This window comes from Trachurus japonicus, chromosome 15 (genome assembly GCF_045865225.1).
Source record: "Trachurus japonicus isolate A0001 chromosome 15, Traja_1.0".
Lineage (NCBI taxonomy): Eukaryota > Metazoa > Chordata > Actinopteri > Carangiformes > Carangidae > Trachurus > Trachurus japonicus.
The window spans coordinates 1,745,322-1,760,858 of NC_140921.1; positions in this window are offsets into that span (position 1 = coordinate 1,745,322).

A 15,537-nucleotide genomic window follows, 5' to 3' on the forward strand; every position below is an offset into this window, starting at 1 on the left:
TTTTTGAAATTTTTTAAATATTGTGCAATGTGTATTTGTTCGCCTCTTTTACATACAGAGAGTCCAGGTTTTGAAAAGGGTTTAAGTTCACTTTATAATGGAGTATGTTAATTTATAGGCTCCTTGTGTGAAGATAAATGTTAAAAATGCAGCCTAAAAATCGAGAGAATCGGCAATATCGTAGAATCGCAATTTAAATCGAATCGCCATCCAAAAAATCGTAGAAGAATCGAATCGGGAGAAAAGCATATCGTCCCAGCCCTAGTTATAGTGTACTTCCGAATTCGTATTCAGGTTCGGGTACACCCCTAGTCTGGACTGTGACCACCTCTTTTGGTCGGACCAGAGTTCTGGTCTTTGGTCCAGTGGAGCTTCCACACCTGTAAGTCTGGTTCGGATCAAACAGAAAAATCTGAAAGTCCGGACCAACGAGGTCAGAGCCAACGACTTGTAATGACACCAAAGTTATCTGGGTGAGGAAATTATCGTATTTTATGCTAGAAATAAAGTCCAGATTGTAAAAAAAAAAAACGGCAATTCCCCTTTAAAGGGACAACGAGGAGTTTTGGAAAAGCGAAGTGTTTCCACACTACATTTATGAGCCTCCGCACCGTGAAATTCTTTGACCGGCGCAAGACAGACTCATGTTTTCATTCATCAAGAATTAAAGTCAGAGGTTGGAAGACGATCACATACCGTCGTAGTTCCCACCATAAACGGAGATTCATACGGCGGCGTTATTCTCATGACTCGCCACGAAACCGAAAGTAAAGAAACGCTGGTCGGCTCGCCCAGCATTTCCACCACCACTAATAATAACAAAATAACCATAGAGACAAAACCATAGATTTATCTAAAATGGACCATTAACAAGTGGTAACGGAGATTCATCCACATTAACGTGAGACTTTTTTATAACCAAATAGAAACTCCTCGTTGTCCCTTTAAATTCACTTCAGTAACCTGAGCATCACGTCACCTCCATGAGAAAGTCCTGATGGTGTTTGTTGCTGCATTTTACACACACACACACTCGCTTGTGTCTCGCTGGATAAAAGACTGTGAATAATGAAAGATGATGAATTTTCATGCTGAGCCACTTTACATGCAGGATGGAACAGAGTTTCATATAAAATGCTCCTTCTCCATTAAACCCTGAGTCCATAATGCATGTCTTTAACTTTTCATGTGTTGAGAGGAGCTGCTCTGCTTTCTAGGTTCCTGCAGCAGCCACTTATTCCAACATGACAGTCTTTACCCCGTATACCCCGTATGCTGCTTTCTGCCCCTTCAGCCTCTGTTTTAAGACCATTTTTTATCTCGTGTGGCAGCAGCAGCAGAATAAACCCTCGTCTCTCAGGCCGCTCGGTGAAAATTGCGACCTAAATATGTTGTGTGATGTGGTTTCAGCAGCGTTTTTCTTTGCCTCTGGTGGCGTTTTTGTGCATCCCCATGTAAAAGCCCGATCCTGTCCTCTTTGTTCCTCTCATTCACAAAAATACCCTCCGATTTCATTCAAGTTTCATCTGTCGCTCCGCCACCGCTTCACTTGATCCTCCCGTTCTGTTGCTTCCACACGAGTCTCTATTTTTGGGTCTGTTTGCATGCTTTTATTTCTTTTTTTTTTTACATCTATTTTTCTTCCATTCACACTTCACAGCCCGTGATGCTGCTGCTGCTGCTGCTGCACGTGGTTTGGTGGTTTCCCTCCTCCTCCTCCTCCTCCACAAACCAAACCTCCAACTCTGACACTCATCATCCTCTCTCTTCTCCATTCACAGTATCTGGTTCCTTCTCATCGTCTTTGTTTCTCCAGCTCACAGTCGTTCATTCACACGTTTGACCTCTTTGTCTGCTTCAATCTCCTCTTTCTCCGTCTCCTTGTGAGTTTCATTGCTCACGATTAATCCATCCCAGTCAGGGCTCAGATTACTGGGAGGATTGGGGGGGGGGGTCCTGACCTCCACTGACTGAACCCACATCCATCCAAAAGAGGTAAAAACAACAGTTTGGGTCTAGCCTTCTTAGAAGGAACTGTAAGATAAGAACTACAAATCTCTTAATACCATTTCTCAAACCCCTGAATTTGGACCGTACCATTTCTGAACTTTGATGTTATTTGAAGGACTCGTCCACCTGTCTGGTTGCTTCTGTCTCTGCAGTAGATGATGATGATCGAGCCTGTTTCATAAACTTTGTTACCCTCCAGGTTTAGAAACTAGATAGAAAAAGAGGGAGATGAAGAACCTGACTAAACTAAAGTTGGACCAACATGACTATAGATGGATATTTCCATGGATATTTAATTTTGGGAGCTGTTTTGTTACAGTTAGTAAAGAGCTTCCTCGAGCGAAATGAAATCTGAAATCAGGAGAATAGCGAGAGAAAGGGTTAAAAATAGGGAAACTCCCGCGTAAATCTGGAGTGTTGACAGAATGGATTCTGTCAAGCATCTGTGAATAAACACTAATGTTAGCTACTGTAGTTTCAACTTTAGCCTTAAGTTGCACTTTGGCGAACTAACCAGTTTGTAGCCGTAGCCTAGCTGGCAAATAAACAATAAACTAAACTAAACGAGCTAGTTTTTAGCTTTAGCTTTAAGTTAGCTTTAGCTTTAAGTTAGCTAATTTGCTACTGTAGTTTAGGTCTTGACCCTGTAAAGTAGCTACGTTGAGGTGAAGTGTAACATAATTTGGTACAATACAATTAAAATTTAATTAAAGGTATAGTATGTATGAATTCCCCCCATCTAGCGGTGCGGTTGCATATCTGAACGTATTCTTGATGTTGCATTCAGGTGAAATGGGGCAGACGTCAGACAGACAACAGACGCTGCATGTAACAGGATAAACAAGCGTCTATGTAAACAAGTGGCCTGACAACATGTTGTCATGGTGATGTGGTATTGTTTTACCGTCTTTCTCTGGTGGAGTAAAACGACATCCGGTTGGTTTGCCGAGTCGACGGCCGTCTGCCTGACTGCACCTGAATGCAACACCGGTGCCTCCGTCCTTCCTCACACTACACAGTGGTGACAGTTTTAACAGGCCATTTCCGTGGTTACCTACGGTCACGATGCAACATGGCCGCCTCGGTTCGGTGCGTCGCCCACTTATGTATTTGTAACGACTTGTAACAACTCATTCTAAGGAACCAGAAAGCTTTCATTTGGATGCAGCTGAGATTCACCTTCAGTCAAATACGGATTTATGAAAGACAGGTTTGATTTTTGATCATAAAAAGACAAATAAGTTGCATACAGCTTAAACTGGCAGTTAAGATAACTAGCTAGTTGTACGGCCCTTTTCCACCAGCGTGACTCGGCTCGACTCGCCACAACTCTACTCATCTGTGATGGAAAATGACATGGAAAATGGAAAATGATGAGTAGAGCTGTAGCTGTGTAGTGGAGAAGGGCCATTAGATTTTAAGATGGCTAGCTGTTAGCTTCCTTTCATTTCCAGTGTTTTACTTAATTGATCTTAGCATTAACTGATGCTCAGTAATGAGAGGTGAGAAGATGGATGATTAGTTGTTGCAGTAGGCTACATAGTTTAATATTTCATTCTGACAGTATTTAGTGTCTGATGGTTTAGTCTGACCTCTGAGCTTCTATAACAGACCGCGTCTATAAATCTCTCAGGAATCCATGAGTTCTATCTGTTGTATGTCCTGTTTCCCTCTCATGTTTTATTTCACATCTACATCCTGTTCACGTCCTCATCATCACACATGCAGCAGTCATGTAGCTGCTGTCACGCTGAGCAGAGGACTCTGTTAGAGGAACGACATGGTGGATTCAGCCGGACTAATCCCATTAACTGCCGGAATAAAATAAAAAAAACTAGAGCCAGAAGAAAGAGGTGTCACCCTGATAAATCACACGGAGAGTTCTCTCACTGCCATGTTCCTGTAATAAATTCATAAGTTCAGAATAAGGAAAGGGTTAATAAAATGAGTCCAGTGGGAGCAGCGTCTGGCCTTCGCCTGCAGAGGAGATTTTAAAGAGCGAGGTCGAGTGGAAGTCTGCAGGAGTATTAAGAGTTTGACATGCAGACGATCCCTAAATAAATATGTCTTCAGTGGGAGCTGGGAGGAAGATGCTTATGAAGCAGCAGCAGCAGCAGCTTCAAAGTGCTCACAAAGCTGTAATTTCCAATTAAAAGGCAGAATCCTTTCATGTTTCTCTGCTCAGAGCTCACGCTGGGATGTCAGGCTGAAGGAGATTCCTCCTCTATACGTGAGTTTATACGCTCTAAATGAACGGTGATGCAACGACGGTGACTCACACGTGGTGAAACACCGACCGACTAAAGGTCTGTACACACCGAGGACTAGAGCTGCACCATTCATCTCATCTTCATCTTCATCGTCATCGCAACAGAGATAATAACACAACGTTACCACACAGAGTTGTTTTAGAGGGAAATTCATGTAAAACCACTGATGCACGTTGCCTTCAGGGACAGTTTTTCATCAACAGTCTCTGTATTTCCCTCTAAAACAACTCTGTGTGGTAACGTTGTGTTATTATCTCATAGCGTGGTGAATGTGCAGCTCACAACTTGTCCACCAGAGCGTTGTGGAGTTGTTGGATTGTGTATTTGATGAGTTTGGGGCGGTCCTCTCTGTGTGTGCAGCCAAGGGATGCGCGTGAATGTGGTGACGTAGGGACGAGGGCGGGGACTGCTAACTCCATCTGCTGACAGGAAGTTAGCCAAAACCACCGGATCACTTACTGCTGCTTTAAAGGTAACGGACCTACTGCTATGACTAGTATAGGGATTATGGCAATGGGCCAATTTGACAAAATGTTGAACTCTCCCTTTAAGTCTAAAGTAGCACATTAACCATACAACGTCCTCTGCATAAATCTCCCAGTTATAAACAATGTGTGGAGCTCTTTAACATCCTCATTTACATATGAACAGACCCTCGAATACCTCCACACACATCTGGTGATTACCTTCTCCTCACGAGGAAGAGGAGGAGGAGGAGGAAGGAGCTCTTAACGACCATCATTTCATCTTCCTTTGTGACGCTGCCGGTTGCTCATTAGTGGAAATATTCAGAACTTGAATCCCACTCACTGAGACTTCCCCAAAATATCACAGAGCTGATGAGATGCAGCTCAGATCAGATCAGATCAGATCAGATCAGATCAGATCAGATCAGAGTGAAGCTGTGATAGGATGAGGAGTCGGTGGAGTCTCAGCTTCACTCAGACTTCACAGAGGTTTTAACCAGAGTAAACAACGTGTTGCCGTGGCGACTCAGGACGTTTCTAGGGTCAAGGTGTTTCTACTGATCCGGTTGGTTCTGGTTTCACACTAAAGAACTGGTTATGACATGTTGGGTTCCAGGGTGCCATTCCGAAGGGCCGCCACTCCGAATGTTTACTTTAATTTGTCGGAATGCCGACCCTTAATTATTTATGGGAAAAGGGTGCCATTACGAACCTGAAAGAAAGGGTGCCATTCCGAACCTGAAAAAATCTTGAATGGTTTACGGCACGGAGTAAATAAGTCTAATTCTGGTGGTAGCGTAGTGGTCAGAGCCTCTGCTTTTGACGCGGTGGATCAGGGTCCGACTCCCGGGGGAGATACATATTAACTGCGATTTTATTGGCCTCTACCTAACCTTTTTACTAAACTTAACCAACTCCTTTCTACATTGCCTAAACCTAACCAAAGCACAGAGCAAGGACATTTATTTTCAGCAGGAGTGCCGCGGCTGCATCAGACCATGGATGTAATGCATCAGACTCGCACCTGGGTGAAACTTTGGAGGCGGAGGGGGAGGGGGAGGGGGAGGGGGAGGGGGGGGAGGGGGAGGGGCCGGTCGGGCGCTGTCCCCGCGGCGCGTCGTGTCAAGCCGGGCAGGAAGTTAAACCACGAGAGAATCCAGTCAATTTTCAAAATAAAACACATTCGGAACGGCGGCCCCTCGGGAAGTTCGAAATGACGGACCTTCGGGAATTTTCAGACTGGCAGACCGTCGGAATGGCGGTCCTTCGGAATGGCGGTCGCCCCCCGACATGTTGACGTCCTGTCCTCATCACTCATCACACTGACTGGTTTGTCAACAGGCGTGCATGTATATATACAGTATATAGGCTACAGTAGTATGTTGGAATTGCTGTTACGTCTGCATGAATTTGATTTCATTATTATAGTTGAAAGGCCTGGTTCAGGGTAAACCCTTTGAAGCCATTTAGTTTTCTTTTATTGTCTAGTTAGCTGTTATGCTGCTCACAACTGGAACAAACTACCAGCAGACCTGAGATCAGCCCCAACTGTGAGCACTTTTAAATCCAGGTTAAAAACATTTCTCTTTTCACGTGCTTATAGCTGAGAACTTAAAACTTTATTTATTTACTTTTATTTGCTCTTGCTTTTAACTCTGTTTTTAGTCTTTTGTTTGTTTTTATTCTGTCTTATGCTTCGTTTTGTCTTTATGTAAAGCACATTGAGTTGCCTTGGTATGAAATGCGCTGTATAAATAAAGATGCCTTGCCTAGTTTGTCAGTCAGACACAACTGAAAAAGAACATTATAGCCTAATCTAAACAATTGACTGGAAAAATACATGTGGTAGGCTATGTCATGTTTACATGAGTCCTGAGTGTAAAGATGAAACTCTGAGAAGCAACGCTAAACTCTCACAATGGAGGCACGCGTACGCAGTCCACATGGGTTATTTGTAGCACTGGTCATTTGGTTTTATAAACGGACCGGTCCAGAGCTAACGGAGCTAAGACACACCTGGTCTCTCTGGTCTCTGGACTTTCTGGTCTCTGGTCTGGCCTTGTGTCCCATCAGCTGGACAATGGAAGATAACGGTGAACACTGTGAACATGGCCGGTCTCTTTGCATCTTGTAAATCCTCATTTATTCATTGTAACACAGCAGAGCAGATGACAGATGATCCCTACAGGCCGGTCTCGCCACTTGGCAGCCATGTTGGCAGCCATGTTGGCAGTGCTCCCAGTGAAGTCATGTCCAACTAACAACAACACTCAGCTCCTGTTCAGATGAAAACAAACAGAGACTAAACTTCACTTTCAATCATAATTACAACAACAACTGGGAGATTTAAAAAGAATCACATGTTTAGGAGAAGCAGCAGCTGCAGTTCCTCTCCTGACCACTAGAGTGAGTCTTCATAATTTAATTTGAATATTCGGTAATATAACACTTTACTTGAAGCCTGTCTCTATAACACATTATAACCATATTCATAATGAGTTATAATGCAGTTATAGCACTGTATAACTGTAGTTATAAATGATCATAATGCTTTATAACAATAATCATAACACACTATAAAGCATTTTATCATGACTGATAAGGTCAGGTATAGGTTATAATTGTTAGTAACTCACTGACAATGACCACATTGATAATGCATTATAAATATAGTTATAATGTGTTATAATTGGCTTATAAACATGTATAACTATCATTATAAACACTCATTAATTATCATAAGGCTTTATAACAATAAGCATAACACATTATAGAGCATTTTATAATGTCTATAAGGTCAAGTATTATAATAGAGTTATAATGCTCCATAATATGTTATACTCATTGTTATAAAGTCTTATGATCATTTATAAGTGTTTATAATAGTTATACACATTTATAAGCCAATAATAACACATTATAACTATATTTATAATGTATTATCAATGTGGGCATTGTCAGTGAGTTACTAACAATTATAACGTATTATAATATCTGACCTTATAAGTCCTGATAAAATGCTTTATAGTGTGTTATGATTATTGTGCTTTATAGTGTGTTATGATTATTGTTATAAAGCATTATGATCATTTATGAGTGTTTATAACTATAGTTATACAGTGCAGTGCATTATAACTCATTATAAGTATGGTTATAATGTGCTATAGAGATAGACGTCAAATAATTCAGTGTTACTGAATATTCTCTAACAAAGTCTTTATTATTGTACATTTTGTTACAGAAAAATACAACTTTATCACAAAAAGCAAAGACTTATTATTAAATATTAAAGATTAATCACCAACGTGACCTATACTGTTCTGTCTGTATGTTTTAGTCTCCTCTGATGTCCCAGATGTAATAGCTACAAGGTGTTAAGTGTCTCTGTAGCACAAGACAAAGGAAGCTGATGATAATCTGGTGTGTAGTATAAATCAACCCCCCCTCGGTGCCTGTGATGGGATGTAAAAGTTGTCCTGTATAACTCATCAGGCTGCAGCAGCGTATCCTATAATGACATTTTCTATTTCCTGTTGTCTTTGTGTGGAAGAAGACAAAACAAACCAACCTTATGGCAGCAGATGAATGTGGAGCTCAACAATGAGCAGCAGCCGTCCAACAGGAATCAACCAGAGGAGCTGCACTGAGCCATGTAGGACATCAACACACACACCTGTACACACCGGGGACGGGAAGATTAACTGGACACACACAGGCCAGATGTTAGTGCATCGGTAGAACAGCTGTGAATGGATGCAGTTTTGGAAAAAAAAATGGAGATGCAGCGATTATTAAAGGTTTGCATTGGTAAAATTCGATATCATTGATCACTGAGTCTTTTCTACATTAATTTGTACAGGTATCCAACCAAATAAGATGTTGTTTACTCTGCCTAAATAAGATGTATGTTACATTAACATTCACAGTGGATGCATGTGGTCAGGGTCGGTTGGTACTGAAGCTGTTTCCACTCAGGCAGAGATAATGAATGAGGCTTTATTAGTAAAGAAATCCAGCCTGAGACGGGTGTTTGTTCACAGCACTTAATAAGAAACTAGTTTACATGTTTATGGACGAGCTCTCCTTGTGAGACAGAGATTTATTTACTCACTGGTGAGTTTGCTGACCTGCAGCATAAAGAGTGCTAAGCTCATACAGTTTGTAGTTAAAGGGACAACCAGGAGTTTTGTTAAAGCGAAGTGTTTCCCCACTACATTTATGAGCCTCCGCACCGTGAAATTCTTTGACCGGTGCAAGACAGACTCATGTTTTCATTCATCAAGAATTAAAGTCAGAGGTTGGAAGACGATCACATACCGTCGTAGTTCCCACCATAAACGGAGATTCGGCGGCGTTATTCTCATGACTCGCCACGAAACCGAAAGTAAAGAAACGCTGGTCGGCTCGCCCAGCATTTCCACCACCACTAATAATAACAACAATAACCATAGAGACAAAACCATAGATTTATCTAAAATGGACCATTAACAAGTGGTAACGGAGATTCATCCATTCATTTTTAAAACCAAATAGAAACTCGTCGTTGTCCCTTTAATTGTTCTTGTTATTAATGAGCATCCTTAAGCTAGGATGTGTTTAAAGTCTCCTGCACTGGAACATTTAAACATTTAAAATGTTGTAAAATGTATACAGAACTTGTGAACAAGGCCAGTTTGTGAGACGTCTTTATTTGATTTGATTAATAAATAATCAAACTCATTGAACTGTCACTGCATCGGTCGGTGCTGCATATTCATCTCAGATGCATCAGATTGTGGACAGTGTAACAAGATGTTTATCGTATCGGCCCCACGCCAGAGATGCCCAACCCCAACACACACACACACACACACACACACACACACACACACCTGACAGACTCTTTCACAGCCTGTGTGTGTGTAATAAACTGGACGACTGAGGCTCTGGATTCTTTGCCCAAATCCGTCTCCCTGAACTCCCGGTGCCCTTGAAGAGGATCTGACTCCCAGAATATGAAGCTCATCCTGAAAGTCGTTTCTGGAGCGAGACCAAGAGAATCTCTCCTCTCCTCTCCTCCTCCACCTCTCTCCCTCCTTCTCTATCTATGTCCATCTCTCCTTCTGTCTCCTGCTATTTATATCTCTCTCTTTCTTTCTGTCTCTGGGGGGAAATGGATTTTAGGCTTTTCATTCTTTTATGAACGAGTGTGTGTGTGTGTGTTTGAGACGCAGCTTATCTGAGTCTCATCATCCATGATGGATGTCGTTGCAGCAGCAGAAAGCGTTGACTTTTTTAAGTTTGTGATTCATCGGCTCGAACAAAACAAAAAGAAGAGAAACTACAATAAAAACCACAGCCAGTTAAAGTCTGTTCTGTGTCTCTGTTTGACTCGTCCGTGCTGCGTTCAAAGACGCCGTCAAGCATCACTTCCTCTTACATGAGCAGCATCAGATCAGATTCAGTTTCATGTTGTTGGTGCTTCAGCCTCACTGATAAACTGAACAATTCATCCATCCATCCATCCGTCCATCCACCCATCCATCCATCCATCCACCCACCCACCCACCTATCTATCTATCTATCTATCTATCTATCTATCTATCTATCTATCTATCTATCTATCTATCTATCTATCTATCTATCTATCTATCTATCTATCTATCTGTCCGTCCGTCCGTCCGTCCGTCCATTCATCCATCCGTCCATCCATCCATCTATTCATCCATCCATCCTGTGCCATGGAGCTCTCTCCAATACTGCACTCACTTTTCTGCCAATCTTACCGGACTGCCACAATACCCATACTATGGAAAACTGCCACCATAATCCCAGTACCAAAGAAACCCAGACCCACAGAACCTAACCACTACCGCCCCATAGCCTTAACATCCATCATCATGAAATGCCTGGAGAGACTGCTGCTGAACATCATTCTCCCACTTGTCACCCCACATCTGGACTCCCTCCAATTTGCCTACAAGGCAAAAAGAGGCACAGAGGACGCTGTGGCCTGCCTGCTGCACCTCCTCCTCCAGCACCTGGACTCCCCAGGCAACTTCGCCAGGATCCTTTTCGTGGACTTCAGCTCCGCCTTCGACTCCCTACAGAAACACCTGCTGATCCGGAAGCTACACCACTTCAACATCCCCCCCATCTGATCCACCTCACCCACAACTTCCTGACCGACAGACTGCAAGCAGTAAGGGTGGGCTCAACCACATCCCCTGTACTCACCATCAACACCGGGGTCCCACAGGGATGTGTGTTGAGCCCTTTCCTGTACACTCTTTACACCAATGACTGTCTTAGCATTTCACCCACCACATCATATCTCAAATATTCTGACGACACAGCCATCCTTGCACTTCTCTCAGACAACCAATCCACTCTGGATTATCACAATACAGTCACCCATTTCACCAAATGGTGCGCAGACAATCATCTCCAAATCAATGTCAATAAAACAAAGGAATTACTGTTCAGCCCCCCCCTCACCCCAGCACCCCACCACCATAAACACCCAAACAGTCGAGACAGTGGACACATTCAAATACTTGGGAATAACTATGGACAACAAACTCACCTTTGATCAGCACACCACGGACATTCAAAAAAGAAGCCAACAAAGACTGTCAGCCATCCGCAAACTCAAAGGACTATACGTTGCACCTCCCCTTCTGTTATTACTCTACCAAAGCATTATTCAACCCATCCTTCTGTACTGCTCCACATGCTTCTTCACCATGCTTTCTGTCACAAATCGGGCCAAACTCACACGCATCACAAACACAGCTGCTAAAATCATTGGTCTCCCCACACCCAACCTCACAGAACTAAATGAAAAATCCATCAACCGCCTAGCAAACTCCATAGTCCAAGACACCACTCACCCACTGCACAAATACATCACCCCACTACCCTCAGGACGAAGATACAGAACCCTCAAATTCAGGAGGGCTCGCCTGGGAAAAAGCCTGATCCCTGCAGCTATAGCGGCCCTGAACAGCAGGCCCCGCTGATCTGTCTGTCCAATATTGATCTGTCTGTCTGCTGTTTCACTGTGTCGTCATGTACTGTATGTTGTCACTGTTGCTGTGGATGTTGTTGTGTATACCATTGTCTGTCTTGTGATGTATTGTCTCTCATTGTGCAGTCTGTGAAAACAAATTTCCCCATGGGGACAAATAAACTTAAACTAAACTATCCATCCACCCAGCTATCCATCTGTCTATCCACCCATCCATCCATCCATCTATTCATCCATCCATTCATCTATTCATCCATCCATCCATCCATCCATCCATCCACCCATCCATCCATCCATCCATCCATCCATATATCCACCCATCTATCCATCTAACCATCCATCTATCTATCTATCTATCTATCTATCTATCTATCTATCTATCTATCTATCTATCTATCTATCTGTCCGTCCGTCCGTCCGTCCGTCCGTCCGTCCGTCCGTCCATCTATCTATCTATCTATCTATCCATCTATCTACCCATCCATCCATCCATCCATCCATCCATCTCTTTCACAGTAAAAGCCTCTGAGACGTCTCTTTCCTTCAGCTGCTGCCGTGTTGAGGAAAAACTCAATAAAATGGAACAACCAGGTTGTAAAAGTCCGTTTTTACAGCAGCGACTGAACTGAAGCCCCCCCCCCCACCCCGAGGGGACCGGTCCGTCCTCATCACTGTCCCACAGAGACCCAACGACAATATGCTAACGAGACAGCTGTCGTCCTGTCTGTGTCATGTGTCAGTTTGTCATTTTCACTGTCGTCATGTCCTTGGAGAAAGTCAATTAGTCACCGGTTAACGTCGCCCCCACCTCAGCCCCCCTACCCCCCCCACCACCTCCACCACTGACACTTTTATCTGTGAGCTGCTTTCAGGCTTCACCAACACAACCAAGAGCTGCTTTAAGATCTATAAATCATTGAGGTTTTATACTGTGTTCTTTTTAATCCATGACATAAAAACAGGACAGTTCAGATTTCACTGGCTGGAGACTGATTTAGATTTAGATTGAGATGAGATGAGATGAGATGAGATGAGATGAGATGAGATGAGATGAGATGAGGGATTTCTGTCCTTAAACTGCTGGACAGAAGTTTGGTTATAGCTATAAATTTAAGAGTTTTATATCATCACAGATGTTAAAGCTATCAGTCAGCGATCCGGTGGTTTTGTCTAACTTCCTGTCAGCCGATGGAGTTAGCAGTCCCCGCCCTCGTCTCTACGTCACCACATTTCATTTTCATTTTCGATTTATTTCATTCATGGTGTACATTCTCACATAGTTGCACATATACATAGTGTACACATTTTCACCATGAATGAAAAGGAGCAGGATGAAGAAAACTTATAATACCTGCATCTATCTGTATCTATCTACATTCACGCGCATCCCTTGGCTGCACACACAGAGAGGACTGCCCCTTTATGCCGTTCTCTCTCCTCATTGGATAAAGGTTGTAGGATACAAGGAAAGTTTTCTCCTGGGCTCAGAGCAGAGCAGAGTGACTGACAGACCCGTGTTTCAGACCAAACACTCTATAGAAGTGATTGCTGTCGGAAGATACAACTATTTAAGACTTAGATTACGCAACACAAATATTCCACTTGCTTCTGCTTTAATGAATGTCTATAGTCTAGCGTAGTTTCCTTCAGAACAAAGATGAAGCTTTGGAACGTTAAAAATGTAACACAATAAAATCATCAGTTGTCAACATTAGTCGCACGTTATCGGTCCTAAAGCTAAAGCTTGACTGAAAGAGTCACTGGTTTGTATTACGGTGAAAAAACGCAATAATAATCGTTTTTTTTGGACTCACAGGCTCCTCCTCTTTGTCCTGTAGGTTTCTGCTGGTGACAGATACCATCAGCTGCTGTCAGTGTGAGCCTAACCCTCTACACATTAGATGAATGTCGGCGTCAGACGTCGGCTTTACTCTGCTGATCGGTGTCTCTGTGTCTTTGAGGTTTCACACCAGACGACTGAGATTAAAGAAAAAGAGGCTTTGTGGGTAAAATGTCAGATCAGTATCAGGTTGTGTAGATGTGAAGTGTCAGGTGTGTTTATCAGTCACCACAGGTTTGATTCCTCCACACTCTCAAAATCCTGAACCACTCTGACGACACAGAGAGACTGAAAACACACACACCGACAAGAAGCAATCAGTACACTGCAAGAATATTTGTCTTATTTCTAGTCAAAATGTCTAATTTCTAGTCAAAACAATCTCATACTTAAAATAAGACTCATCACATTAAAAGCAGCTTGTTTAGAAGCTTGTAGAAAAATCTGACATGCACAAAAAAACCTGCTTTCACTGGCAGATTTTTCTACTTATTTCAAGTGAAAATCTGCTTGAAAGAAGTAAAAAGTGTCTAAAAACAAGCTGCTTTTTATGTGATGAGTCTTATTTTAAGTAGAATGAGACATTTTGACTAGAAATAAGACAAATATTCTTGGAAAGATTTTGAGTTTTTGCAGTGTAAACACACACACTGACACACACAGCGTTTGTTACAGCCTGTAGCTGTTGGTCCAGACGTTTGTCAGTTTGTGTTCAGCTGCTCCTGAATGTGCAGTTATCAGCGCTGCACAGCCCTGAACGTCAGGATTCGGCTGCTGCACGGCCGCCGTCTGGCTTTGACTCCGCCCCCAAAGGCCAGTTCATCCAAATACAATTGACCCTTCGCGTAAGCCCCGCCCCCTTGGTTACTGTTGCTACGCCGGGCAAGCTTTCACTCCCAACCATGCTCCTGGCAATATTTGGTATCGATTTCAAAGGAAATATCAGCAGATAAACTGTTCTGAGATAATAGAGAGAAGAAGTCACAAAGATCATTCATAGTTTTCAGTGACGTGACTCGCGCAGGAGGATGAAACATCTGTCAGCTCGTATCTGAACATCTCTATATTGCCGCCGCCGCCACCGCCGTAGTAGCAGCAACAACAACAACATCCTTCTCTACAAACAAATGTTTTTCGTCCTAGTCTCAAAATGTGTCCACAAAAGCAAACGTAATGACTCACTGCGGAAAGCTTGCCAGGCCTATAGTTACGGTTGCTAACGTAGGATTGGACAATAGCCTTTTGTGGGAGGAGTTGGCGAAGGGTCAATTGGAGTGTATTATCCACCTGAACTTTTTGCTTTAACATCATGCATCATGTCCTTCTGTCTTTCTTGGAACTGAAGGAAAGTGTAAGAGTAAGTAACAGTAATAGATGAGGCATGAGTGACTCTTGTGAGATGTAGGCTACCCATAGGAGAATGTGTTTTTGTTGTTCACAGAGCCTTAAAGCAGAAGTAAGCGATCCGGTCGTTTTGGCTAATGCTGCGTTCCAGGCAGGATTTTGAAACCGCAAGTTACAGCTTCAAGTCACGAGTTACGACTTTGTAGCGTTCCAGGCAACCCACTCGTGTTTTTCCGACCTGTTTTACCTGTGAAAGTCACTATAACGGCCACTTCCGACCCGCGAACTCGTACCAGATCGAACTGGTACCACTTCACAGGTCGCAGCAGCTCAGTGTGTTTGACAGCAGATAATCAGATATTTCCTCATTCCAGTGCGAGGAGCAGCAGCTGTAAATCTCAACTTCTCCCATTTACAATGAAGTCTGGTTGTATTATTGTTACCTTATAGACTCAAGAAAACATCCATTCCAGACATGGAAGATGTTGCTCAACATATTTATTTTCAGTTCCCACACAACATATACATACAAAGTGCAAAAATATATATCACACAAAGTTTATTGTCAACAACATTAACTATATATTCAGACATTTC